Below are 11,978 nucleotides of genomic sequence, written 5' to 3' on the forward strand. Positions count from 1 at the left end.
CCCCGCCCCACTACACTTCTCCATTTGTCCTTTCTGTTCATTAAGCCAGTTCCCTAGGACTCTAGGTCACTGCTTAGAAATGCAGACTCCAGGATTTATTATTGCTGTCTCCCAGCAAATACATGAAATTCACTTTAGTTCAAACCACCCAAGCATGACAACTCTAATAATGATGTTTTAATAGTGTCTACTGTGTTAAAGTTTTTTGAAATCTGATATCTGACATGAGCTAATATAAGCAATATCACAGGCCCCCATTTTTTTTTTAATAAAACAGTTCCTTAAACGAGAGACTCAGTTGTACTGTACTGATAAAACCTAATGATTTCTAAAATGACGTTTTACTCCAATATTTATAATTTCATTGTTAACCAAGATTGTATTGTGGTATTTTAGAATATAAGCAATAATGTTCCTCAGTCTAAGTACATTGAATTCACCTCAGAAAATTTAGGTAACTAATTATCCAAAACTACTGAGGCGGTGACTGTTTGCTTCCCATATGATTACACTATAATGTAGGTTTTTTCTGTAATGGAACAAAAATAATCCAAATTCTTTACTCAATATGCTAACTGGCTACTTCAAAAATTGCTGTTAGGTTACTTGCAAATTTTTGTATAATAAGTATTCAGGTTTGGCTTTAAAAGGTTGACATTGTTTGGGGGTAACAGATGGGTGCTTACATGGTTTTAAATGAAACCAAGCCCCAAAGAGGCTCAATAAACAAATGACAATGTTTGGAAAAGAAAGAAGCTTGTTTCCTTTCATAGGGTGCACGGAATTTAACCAACCTGTGTTTATAATTACTGTCTGCTTTAGTTAGTGCGAAAGAATCTACTTGCTACTCACTTATAAATAAACAAAATAGATCTACTTTCCTATTCTGCAGCCGGCTTGTTGGAGTTTATTTTTCTTTTTCTTTCTTTTTTTTTTATTGACTACAGACCACTTATTTTATGTCCAAATTATGTTGTTCCATTTTAAACATTCTTCTGGGTTTGGGTTGTTGTTTTTTTTTTTTATCCCCCTTTAATTCTTGGCCCTACTTAGAAAGATGACACCTTCTCCCATATTTCAAGTCTTTTTTTTTTTAATCCCCTCCCCATCAAAACTGCAAATTATTAAATTTAAGTCATTTGTCCACATGTGGATGTTTGGTTCGATCCCAAACATATTTTTTTTTTTTTTTTTGGCAAGCTTAGAGGGAGAGCAAGTTGCTACTACCCGGTTAATTGTAATACAACATCAAATGAATGCTGTCATTTTGGGGCCACGAGAGAACATCGTGTAGCTTATGAAGTCAATTGTTTGGACGTCCAGAACAGGCTACATATTTTTGTATGAGAAATTAATTCTTACCTTTTAAATACACAAAAGCAATGCTGTATAATTTTGTGAAGAACTGTAGAAACCCATTAACTGTTTTGAAATCTTCTCTTGATGATCTTGCTATCAGTAAATTTAGTGCGTTCTTGAATTCTATTGTTAGTTAATCGGAGTAGGTATATTCAGTTAAACTTGGAGTTGGCTTTGCACACTGCTGCTTTTATTTCCCCCCTCAACTTAAGAATTAATTGTACCAACCTAAAGACAGGTCAGAAGAAACAAGATACTGCATTTTCATTTCAATATCATTTAATGTATTTTTTAAAATCGAGTTAACCAAATGCTTTCTTAAAATTATTTTGTTCCTTGACATTAACATCAGACTATTATTTATTATTGAAATCATTCTTCAATGTTAAGACATATTTTTACTAGGGTGTGGGTTTACCTTTTATGAAGATTGCATTAATCCATCACGAAAATTTTAAAACTCAATAAATTCATTTTACCATAAAAGATGTATAAAGCCATAAGCATTTTCCAGATGTGGATGTGGATATAAGTAAAGAAAACTCGTCTGTTCTGAGAGAGGAAAAACTGTTGACATTTCTTTGAAGTGTAATCTCTTTTGTTTATTTGGTTTTTAATAGCTTCCAGCAGTTAGCCACATATTTTTTAAGTGATGTTGCTCACAACCCCCCCCCCTTTTTTTTTAAGTTGCAAGTGGCATTAACTTACTGCCATAAATTTCGAAGCTGAACCTGTAAAGGAAGGAGAACTTCATTGAGATGGGTAATGGAGTAATTGCCAAAAAGTGCAAGGCACCATTTTCCTTAGCAGCTGTTGTAAGAGGGAAACTATGGGCTGGGCAGCCTCAGGGCAGGGAGTCAACTGGCTATTGTTTGAATCCTTAATATTTATTTATGAAGGACAATCTTTAGCTGTTGCATATTTAAATAGCAGCATTTCATTCTTTCTCTGTGTCTCTCATTTGACCATTCATTTTGAACCAAAAGATGAGAAAACTTTCAGATTACCGTTGTGCACGTCCCCTGTATCCCACAGCATAACGTGTGCATGTATGAGCCTAGGCAAGCACAAATGTACTATAAATGAGGGAAACATTTAGAGTGATAAAAAATCATTAAAATTGACTGAGTGGCTGAAATTCTATGACACTGAAAAATGGAAACTATTTGGAAAGTAAGTGAAAACTTAAAAAAAATATATGTACAAGCTTTTGACATTTCATAATGATTTATATAACAGGCTGCATGAGAATTAATTTGAGATCAGATGCTAACCAACCACACAAAGCAGAGAGCATTCAAGGTAGAGGAATTTTTATATATATATATATATATAAATTAAGTTTGAGGACCATTTCTCATTCTGTCCAATCAATGTTTTTTAACTATTACTTATAATAATGTGATTCTCCAAAGCTGAGTATGGTGGTCTTTCTATATGTGAGTATATTCGAATGCATGTGTGCTCTGTTGCTATATGCAAAAATTCTAATGTACATTCGTATGTAGGCTATATTTAAATGCAGCATTTCTCTTCGGTTGGCATTTATTTTTACATGCCCAAGCCAAAAGAAATAGTCCTGAGATTTTAATAAAATGCTGCTAAGGTGATATAATTTTTATTGGCACAAATAAATAGAAATGTGTCCTACAATTTTGAAGAAAATCCTAAGCAACATCAACTTGTTTTATGTTTTTAATGCAGTTCTAAACAATGTGTTGAAATCACCGGTAATAAAATTATTTTAAGGGATGCTCCTTGACCAGCAACTCAAGCTACATAGTAAGATTTGCTCTGTTTTTCATGTGTTTTCCATCAAGGAAGTCTGTGGTTACCTTCCTGATTCTGCCGGACTGGAAAAACATAGCTAATATGGTGTGATCTGGAGAAAGCTTTGATGCAGGGACTTTGCAAATAAACCTCCAGATGCCATATGGTTTACATTCATCTCTCAATTTATTTCCTATAAATGTCTATTGAATATTCCATTGAACCAACACATGTGGACCTAGAGCTGCAAAAGGGAACAGTATATAGAATACTTTGTGGCAGCAAGTGATTATCATATTTCTTTCCTGATATTGCTACCAGCCTTAAATGCACGGTAAATTAGTCAGATGCCAAAGTTCTCAGACTTAGAGCAAAGAACGAAGAAAAAAAATATTTCAAGAGTTATCAAAACAAACACTCGCCTTTATGTTTAGGGTAAAGTATGGTACACTCTGGAACAGGAGTTACTTGTGGAAGCTTGGACTCTGGCTTTAAGTTGCTGCTACTTAAAGACTGAAGTTCTCTGTGCCTCCGATGCAGAAAGAAGTGCCGTTAAGACGCTGCAGGGAGAAAACAAATGTTAGAAGGAGAGTTTACAGGAAGCAGTTTGAAGATCGACACACGTTAGGTCATCCTCTTTGGTCCCATTCTCTTGGGGAATGCAGGCACCCCCTCCCCGGTTTCTGCACCAGGGAGACGGCCAGCATAATTCTTCTTGGTTTGCTTCATGCCTCCCTTTTCCAAAATGAGTTCATCCTCTTCCCTTTTAAGGCCGGCATTTCCAGAGACGGATCTCTTGTCTCATGTTTGAACCAAAATTCCAAAGACAAATTAGGAGTGTGCCCCTTTAAAAATAAATTTGCCGCCCGTAATCCCCCCTCAAAAGCCCAGTCACAAGGAGTAAATCACATTATCAAAACTGCTGCTTGGGATTGTTGTCTCTCTGATTCCATGTGAGCCTACATTAAGCAAGCATATTAAATGAATAAAATTGAGGATTTCTAGATGTCCTTTCCTCTGGTTTCACTGTGATGATGACTTGATTTACTAATTAAGGAAAAGAATTAATTTAAAATGTTGGAGTCTTCCGTTCCCTAGGCTTCTGCGGGTACCAGGGTCTATTAAATCGTGTTACTAATTTCCAAATGAGAAAGTTGCCCCTTGCTTGCTTCTCTGGTCCCCAGCACAACAGAGGATTCCAGTTTCTTTTCTGTCTAGAGTCTGCACCTTCCATTAACAATCCCACGGCTTACTTACATCTCTAAGGCCAACCGTCTCTGTGCTAATTGTTGCTCCTTTGGTCCAGCCCTTGCCTACGGACAGGTCCTCATATGAACCCCGCTGACTTGGCGCTTCAGTTAACTGACCTGAGAATCCTACTGCCAGTCGAGATAGTGGAACTCTGGAAATAAAGATCACCCTAAGATCGTAACTTCCAGAATTAACTCTTCAAGAACACATTTCAAATAAAGATCACCCTAAGATTGTAACTTCCGGAATTAACTCTTCAAGAACACATTTCAAATAAAGATCACCCTAAGATCGTAACTTCTGGAATTAACTCTTCAAGAACACATTTCAAGCTGTATCAACCTAGGAAGAGTGAGAAAAGACTCCTAAGCGAGTGGGCGTTCCTGACCAGTAAACATAGTAACTTAGACTTGATTTTGAGGGTAGTCTGGCAAGTTAAATGGTATTGGCTTCTGGTTATAAAATAGAAGGCATTGAAAGTCACTTTAAGACTGAGAGGTTCTCTTAAGTAACTTGTTTTCTAATAATGGATATAGATAGGCTCAGATGGTTCCGGAGGAAATTGTGATCAAAGAAGTTATTGGTTGTGAAAAGGCAAAAGTTAGACCTCCAAAGTGCAAGGAGTTTCCACTTGGAATCCATGTGCGTGAGTGTGAGTGTGTGTGTGTGTGAGAGAGAGAGAGAGAGCGCGTATGTGTGTTTTCTAGGTAGGTATATAGAGAGAAAGAAGCCAAAAGCTTTCAAATAGAGGCAGTTTCTCATACTCCTTTCCTATCTAGAGGATTAGGACCTCTAAATGGAGAAAATCTCTCACATGGCTTGGATATTTCCATTTTTTCTTGAGAGATTTCACAACCCATTTTAATCAAAGGAAGAAAGATACTCTTTAAAGTATTTTGCCTTGGAAATCATTCATCTTGATCATTTCTTAGAAGAGGGACCTCATTCCAATGTTTCTGACCAAAGAAATTGAAGCCTCTAGGAGCAGATCACACAGTGATTAGAGAGAGATGACACAATACAAATGTGTGGCACACCTGGGTCTCAAATGAGTGTTATGTGAGTGACATTTTGCTAATGACGCTCCAAATACAAAAGTCTGGAGTAATTTAACTACTTTGTCGAGTAGAGCCGAGCTGTCTTCTCTGTATCTACTACATCCTTCTCGATCCCTTTACTTCTAGTACAGACAGGTGAGGATAAAGTTAGAGCTGTTGCTTGGGGAATGGTTCATCGGCCTCAGCCAGTCTGCTCACTGCCAACGTGATGGACACATGAGGGTCATTTCTTCGGTTAGGATTCTTGAATTGCAATCAACAGAAACACACTTTCTAACTCGGGCAGCAAAGGAATGGACAGAGGTTGTTCTGTGTCTCAGGTAATTGAAGGAAAGGAAAGAAAATGCACGATCAGAGGGGCAGATCGTAGGCAGCTGTGGGACCGTAGAACAGTTTGGCCAATGTTAATCCACTGCTCCCTTCATGAGTTCTGCTATTTTGTTGGTGATTTATAACATCCACGAAAATCATCTATCTAATGGGTCAGGTTGAAGAGCAACCTGGACAAGTAGGCTTGTCCTCTTAAACAAGCAAACAAATGCAAGCCTCCTTTCAGATGATACAACTGAATTAAATGGTAAAAACACACACAGCTGTTTGGGTCCAGCGTTACATAGCTCTGATTTTGGCTACACCCTTAAGTATCTGTGGGCCGCCAGTTTGTTGTCTGTCAAACTAATTTAGTAACCTAAGAGATCCCTATATTCTAAGGATGTGTGTGTGTGTGTGTGTGTGTGTCTACTTCAAAGTCTAGCATCTTATATTTGATGAGCACTGTAATAAGAGAGAATTGCACCACACGTAATTTCCAGCTGTATATTTCCACAGGATCTGACAGAGAGCAGGCACTTACACGTTCACTGAAGTGAGTGTCATTACACAAAGTTTGCCATTGGTGCATTAGAATTTAGAACCAATCCACAGTTTGCAAAATCACAGAAAACCTAATTTTCTGATCTGATTCTCCATTGGTGGCAATGATTATTGCCAATAGGAAAAGGATAAGACAGGCTTGCATGTGGGCATGTGTGACCTTTCCAAATGGTCTTACTAGTTGAAGGGTCCCAGCTGCTTCGTAATACTCTTAAATATTAAAAACTGTTTAAAAATACCTTCTTCATGAACTCAAAATACTAAAGTCAAGTGTATGTGGTCTGCATCTTGTCAGCCAAGGACAAGCTTAGTTGGAAAAGAGGCCTTCCAAATATCCCACTACCTCAAAATATGCCTCTTTATTTTTTCTAAATCCTTCTCCTGTATCAGCCAGTGAAGCTCTGGAAATAAAGGTGGATTCCCCATGTAAAAAACAGACAGACAAACACACACACACTTTCCATACGTAAATTTTTGTTTTGTTTTATCCAGTTTTCTTCCCTCTTAGTGGACGCCATTTTCCTCTGTCCTCTGAAATAATATATGATAGACTACCTGACTATAATTTACTAGGCAAGTGAATGAAAAATGCTTTCATTTACATGATTAACATTTAATTAACATTGTTAATTAACATTGATTTTTTTTTTAAACTTTTTCAGGAGAAGTATAACACTTAACATTGACCTTAACTTTTAAAATAAAAGCTAGGTGTTAAGAAAGCCCAGGAAGTTGATGATTGATAACATGTATTATGATCTAGCTCCATGTGATCTGGGTGGAAGTTATGAAATAATGTGCATTGTACCATATAAAACCCTAATGATGGTTAATGTTAGCTAATTAAGATGAACACTGAATGGAGCCAGCCTGGCTCATAGGGGTATTAACATCCTATTAGAGTCTAGCAAAATATTATTTTAGTCAAAACCGTATATAGTGAATCATGTTAGATTCTCCCTAAGAAACATATTTTTGAATCAAACTAGACATTAAGACCATATTCTAATCATTGTTGCCCAACAGAGATAATATTAAACACCTTCTTGAATTTAATGTTAAAGCATGTGGTTTTTCATTTCATTTTATTTTAATCTCAAAGTGGTATGCCATACTTACGTATTATCACCTAAGAAATCTAGAATATTTGCCACTCCCAATTTTTTCCAATATCAGATATCTCATGATAACCCATCTGAGTTCTTAAAAGTGCATTTAGATAATTCCAAAGAAGCCATTTCTACTGGCCACTGAAAATATCCGCCTTCTATATCTGCAATGGTGTTCATTAATTTTCTTTTTCCCAAGTACAGTATCTTTGGGATGCATTTAAATTGGCATGTCTGTGTGATCTGAGCGAGTCATTTTGCCTCACTGGGCTTCAATGCCCTTGTGCTTAAGATGAAGCCATTGTACCATAGGGTTGAGATACCTGTAGATCTTAAAATATTTCCTTTCACATAAATTTAGGTCATTTATTCAACATTTGAATGTTTAAGCATGGCACCTGGCAGTGGAGGTAAAGACACGAAGGAAGGACTAATGAGAGAGGCAGAAATATTTTAATACCCACAATTTAGTTAGGTGACCTGACATAGGAAGATGCATTAAAAGGGCAACACTCACTGTGCTTGTCACGAACTAGATGAAACCCAAAGGCCAATTTGTCTGTGGAAAGGCCAGTTTGTTTATAAATGGAAAATACTTATATAATGTCCATGCACTACTCACTGGCCTATTGGATTATTTCTGTGGCCTCTGAGGGAGGAGTTTGAGAATCAGCACACCTGGGGCTGAGAATTGGCATGTCTGGGGAGGAGGCCTGGCAGATGGGTCCACAAGAAGCAGCATGCTACTCCATGCATGTTTCAGAACCTAGGAGTCACTAGCATGGTTCTCAGGCAAGGTGTGTCAATAGTTAAAGCATTGGACAGAACAGTATTTGAAACACTGTTATTCTATCGAAGGCAAGCAAAGCTACACAATGGAGTCCAGCTTCTGTGTGGAATACTCAGGTTAGAAGCATTAGTTTGCTGAGACCGTCCTATACCTTCTACGTGGGATCCTGGCCCTCAGGCACTCTCCTGTGTGGTATAGGAAGGCTCTTTATTGGCACCGAAGGAGGGATGCTGACCTGTAGCCCGTTCCCACTGCCCGCCCCACCCCGCCTTCTGTGGGGCCCAGGACTCAGGCACACAGCCACTTAGACATTTTGTCTGGTCACTGCTCTGTACCCAGTGTCAAGAGCACTGTTCCCACAGTAGAAACTCAATTATATGTTGAATGAATAAATAAATACATGCACTTTTGCGTGGGAAGTCGTTGATGGTTCCATTTATTTCTAAATACCGTAGATGCACAAGAAATTTTTATTGAGTTGAAATAAAATGCGTGTAATGATGCCACTAATATATTTACCTCTCCCGTGGTAAATTCTCTGAAGGAAGATACGCCATCCGTTTTCGTTTTACATTGCTGTGGAGAAGTGGTGAGGAGAGAAAGGAATTAAAATGGAATATTAATTACATTCTGTTGAAATTTAAATATATGCTGTGTAAAACCAACAAGCTCCTGTGGAAGGGTAAATACTGTATTGTCGGACCTGTGGTGATGGGTGGCTAGAGGAAGGGGTGGGCTGGGGTTTGTCTGCTCATTTTACTTTAGACTAGAGTCGGCCTAAGCCGAATACGGTCAGGAGATCAAATTGACCTGGTCAATGCAATATTTTTATTTCAAACTAGTTGCTATCATTTTTAATGGGAAGACTTCTCAAAATATGAATTTCTGACTTCACGTCAGTTCAGGGAACAACAAACCCAAATTCTTTTTTTTTTTTTTTTTAAGATTTTATTTATTTGAGAGAGAGCACAAGCAGGGAGGAGAGGCAGAGGGAGAAGCAGACTCCCCGCTGAGCAAGGAGCCTGATGCAGGGCTCGGTCCCAGGACCCCAGGATCATGACCTGAGCCGAAGGCAGACGCTTAACTGACTGAACCACCCAGGTGCCCCAACAAACCCAAATTCTTACTGGGCCTCAATAGGAGCTGTGTCAGAAAGACAGGGCTCAACCAGGTTCTCTGCCCTCAGTTCAAGGTCAGCCCCATTCCTTCTGGCATTTCTGTTCAGAAATCTGCTTTAGAGGATCCTGTACTACTAGAATTTTTTTTTCCCCCAAGTGGCACCTGCTATCTTTCCAATTCATATGAGTGAGGAATTTAAAAACTGAATTTCAAGGCACATAAGAAAACAAATAATTCTGCCTCAAGCAATCAATAAAACAATATGCACAGCATAATTCAGTTTTAAAGTATATAGATATAAGAATATATGCATCAATTTTATATATGTATATAAAAGTAGAAAAAAGACTGGAAGGATATATTCCAGAATATTAACAGTAGCCACAGTGATTGTCTCCAAGCAATGAGATTTCAGATGGGTTGGGTTGGGTTTGGTTTGGTTTGGTTTTGTCTTGTCTGTTTTATTCTAACATTTCCTTTCCCTGCTTCTCGGTCTTTTCTAAATTTTGCACAATGAACAATGAGTTATCTTCTTGATAGGCAGAAAATTTTTCTATTGAATTTTGACATAACTGTGGTTCTAATTTTCCACCATTTTCCTGCCTCCTTTGTAAGGAGGCTCCGGCCCACATCTCTTTGTAAGATCTGCCATCTCTGTGTTTACCTGCGGGCGGCAGGCACCCAGCTCTGCGTGTTTGTTTTTCTCTTCTCTGTACATACTGGCCTTTCCACTGCTCACATCCTGGGGTGGCTCACGTTGGAGTGACTGACAGTGAATTAAAATTAAAAACACCAGTTGGCATTAAAGGTCACTGCTTTATTAGAATTATTCATTCAAATACAATTAACTTACCCCAGCTCTGGGGAGAAAGGAAGCGTTTACACCAGGGAGAAGGAAGGATCTAAGGGTTCTCCATTTATAGTCTTTCTCCCATTTGAATTTTTTTCCCCCCAACAACTTTATTGACATGACAGGCAGCTTGAAACAAAGGAAGGGCAAAGAGTGGGAAGGTGTTTCCTTTGATATATATGAGGTAGGGTTAACTTCCTTATTTTGAACACAGAATGAGATTTGGGACAAGTGGGTTCTTAGAAAACCTTGCCCACATAACACAGAAGGTAAAGATTGTATCACTTTTTTATCCTAGTAGGAGAGAAGCACATTGAGGGACCATGACTCACCACTAGTGCGGCCCCGTTCAGCGCCCACACGAGGGGGCACTCTCATTTTTGGATCAAGGCTACCTTTGAAATTCTAATAAAATCTATGAACATTGCAGCACAAATACATGCACCTAAAACATGGCAAACAAATTCATGAGGTCTCTACTGGAATCCTTTCTAGAATTAAGAAACCCTGCTCCAGATTAAGAACTCCCATCCTCCTCATTCATTCATTCATTCATTCATTCATTCAGCTTTGGAGTCAGACAACCTGAGCTTTAAATCCTGACATGACCCAGGGTGGGTGATTTAACCATTTTAGGGCTATATCCTTATTTCTGAAAGGGAATATGGTGCCTGTCCAATGACTGATTTAGGGATTAAATTGGAGGGAATTTGTAACACTCTAATTGCATACTTCAAAGAATATATGGAAGTTTTGATAACTATTACATGCTATTATTTATTACCTGTAGTATGGAAGTTGTGTTAAGAGTTGGGAAGAAAAGATAAAAAAAGGAAAATCATGATCCACGCCTTCAAGGAGCATAGGGAAAAGAAAGTGTTTCTCAAGGAAAAGGGAAAGCACAAAGAAGGCAACCCAGGGCAGTACGAAATCTACAGAAACAAAGAGTAGGCTAGTGGTAATGGAAATCTGGGGCTGGGGGTGGGTGGGTGGGAAAGAAGAATGACTGTTAATGGGCATGAAGGTTCTTTTTGGTGTGATAGAAATGGTCTAGGTTTGCCTTGGGTGTTACATGCACAGCTCTATAAATTGACTATCATTGAATTATACATTTCAACGGGGAATTTTATAGTAGGATATAAAAATACCTCAATAAGCTGTTAAAAATATAGGATGGCATGATAGTTGTAGATGCAGATATATGCTAAGGGCTATGGTTGCTACAAAGGAAGGAGTGACCCCTTGGTACAGAGGGATGATTCTCAGAGGAAGGCTTGCTGAGTTGAGTCCTGAAAGGTAAGTAGCATTTGGCAGGGTGGATGGTAACACATTCTAAGCAGAGAAAGCAAAAATCAAGTCCCTCAGGCATGTAGGATCAAGTAATTTTCTGAAGCAAAATAGATATCTTGACTACACTTAACATCCAAAATATTGCCTTCTGTTTATATAATACAGAATGCTCATTTTGCTAAAATAATGTTTCTCCTTCCCAACTCTGTCCTAATGTATGCTTGACCCAAAGGAAGTAAGGTAGATCCGAATTTGTAGATGCGCCCCCACGCACAAGCCACTAGAAGATAGCCTTGAAATCTGCTTATCCAGTTGTCTTAAATTGAAAATAAGGAAACCCAGACTAGAGCAGTGACTCTGTAAGGTTTTGACCACACCCGACTTAAGCAATTAAATTAAAAAATTGTTTTTAATAACAATCAAGCAAAAAACATAGCCGTGGCCCCCACTCATCAGGGCCCACTAGGATTTTTCTCTGTGTGTACATGTGGGACAGGGAGAGGCTTTGT

At 38.4% G+C, this 11,978-nt stretch overlaps 1 long non-coding RNA gene across 1 annotated transcript; it reads right to left on the reverse strand.

Moving 5' to 3' along the window:
* Positions 1–3,554: 3,554 nt before the first annotated feature.
* Positions 3,555–10,523, reverse strand: LOC145717059 (uncharacterized). The gene is made up of 4 exons (XR_014140046.1): positions 10,183–10,523; positions 9,994–10,095; positions 8,730–8,786; positions 3,555–3,689 (listed from the first exon to the last, which is right to left on the reverse strand). It is a non-coding gene; the product is annotated as an uncharacterized LOC145717059 (long non-coding RNA).
* Positions 10,524–11,978: the final 1,455 nt, after the last annotated feature.

Source organism: Leptonychotes weddellii, chromosome 1, assembly GCF_054177405.1.
Source record: "Leptonychotes weddellii isolate Sample4059 chromosome 1, ASM5417740v2, whole genome shotgun sequence".
Classification (NCBI taxonomy): domain Eukaryota; kingdom Metazoa; phylum Chordata; class Mammalia; order Carnivora; family Phocidae; genus Leptonychotes; species Leptonychotes weddellii.